This window comes from Pipra filicauda, unplaced genomic scaffold (assembly GCF_003945595.2).
Source record: "Pipra filicauda isolate LSUMZ 115617 unplaced genomic scaffold, ASM394559v2 scaffold129_size2064235_pilon, whole genome shotgun sequence".
Lineage (NCBI taxonomy): Eukaryota > Metazoa > Chordata > Aves > Passeriformes > Pipridae > Pipra > Pipra filicauda.
The window spans coordinates 166209-168101 of NW_024103762.1; positions in this window are offsets into that span (position 1 = coordinate 166209).

Genomic DNA, 1893 nt, shown 5'->3' on the forward strand with positions numbered 1-1893 from the left:
TGCCAAAAGCCCCTTTATTATTCTGGTAGGGGAAGGATGCAGATCTACGGAGGGCATATGTCTCGTTGAGTGACTCCAAGAGCAGTTGTTGAGAGCTTTTGGAGTGGTGCTGATGACAGGAGGTTAAAGATGATCCTCAACAGTCTTTTATCAGTGCTTCCCTCTTGTTTTTGACACTGACGGATCACTGAGTTCCCTCTTTCATCAGGTTGGAGTTTCAGGTTCTGCTCTAACTAGATCTCCCAGGTGGACTGGAAACACTGATTAAGATGGATAGAGTGAAAGCAAGTCCATTAAATTGTTAATAAAGAATATTACACACATACCTTAATCTGCAGCTAGCCTGACACTTTATAAAAGTACATTAGGATATAATCCAATTGAAGCCACAATATCGAGAACATCTTATCTCATCACAAATTGAAATTATATCATATTCCTCATTTCTTAAATTAAAAAGCTAAAACCTTTTAGTTTGCTCTCATATGCTTGTGTAAAACTTAATCAGTGGTTTTAACAACATTATTTTTCAATATGGGCCATTTCTGCTCTCATTTATTTACAAGAGAGAACTTCCTGCTAGGAGAAGTGATTCAATTTGCGGGAGGATACATCAAGCACTTAAGGATTTTGTAGGGATTGATTGATTATTTATCGTGTTATCTTGCCTGGAGACGTCTGATATGCCTGTGCTTTTGCTATCTCTCATTCCACCTAATGCTCTTCCTCGGCGTCTCGCTCCCGTCCACTGCTAAGGGCGCTTCTTCCTGCGTGCGTGTGTCTGCAGGAGCACGTTGGAGGGAAAGGGGGTCAGGGAAGGCAAGGCTGAGGCTGCCTCTGCTGGGACTATGGTGCTGGAGTGGGCAGATAGGAGAGGTTCATTTCACTAGAAGATAGCACAGAGGTAAGCGAGGTTAAAGGGTAGTTTGAAGTTCTGCTGGATTTTAACCGCAGGCTGCAGCACTGCTCAGCTGTACATCTCCGAGTGCATCAAACATGTCCTTCCTCACAAGAGGAAGGAGATGGGCCACAAAGAGGCTGTATCATTTGCTGGAAATGCCCCCAGGAGCAGAAAACAGCCCTGAAGGGCTATCAGCCCTGGCTGGTATCTGGTCAGGCCACACTTCCCAGGGTAGCCATAAACACCTTCACGTTGCCCAGCAAAGCGCTGGATGATGTCCCAGCACCTCTGTGGGTGAATGCTTCCTGCTCAGATGAGCTGCCCCAGTGATGCACTGCCAATGGTTTCTCCAGGGATCTTTGCAAAAACATCATTGTCCCTACACTAATCTGGTGACCCAATAAAGCCAGGATTGGGGTGCAGAGAGGAAGGGGCCGCCCCTTCATGCTTAAAGGAAACTGCTCTCATAGCAATAGCTGATCATCTCCCACAGCTTCACTTTGGCAGCTTCACTAGTGATGGGTTGTGGGGTCATCCTCCATGGAGGTGCCAAGCCCAAGGCCAAAAAGGTGATATGAAAGGTTTCCATTTGAGGGGGGATGATCCTCAGGAGCCCTGAGGGCTGTAGCTCAAACTTTGTCATGAATGTTGGCCACTCTTTGGCACTGGAGCATGAGTGGGAGAAGGAAGGACTCTGCCCATGGGGGCTCTTGGCCTCCCAAACCTGGTGGGGCTTTGGTGCATTGATATAGCAAGAAAGAAAACTTTTTTTGATTTTATTTAAGAAAATAATGACAGTAGAAACTCCAACTAAATGTTCAACTATTTGGACTGTGTTTGTCTGTCTGGCAGAGGAGGCACTGGGAACAAGGACAATTGAGGTTTATTCTTTTCACTGCTGCAGATTTTGGCAAATTGCTCTCTCTGCCATAGTTTTCCCTGAGCAGTTTGAGATCAGCTGGGTTTATTCTTTTATGAGTATTGTAGTGCAG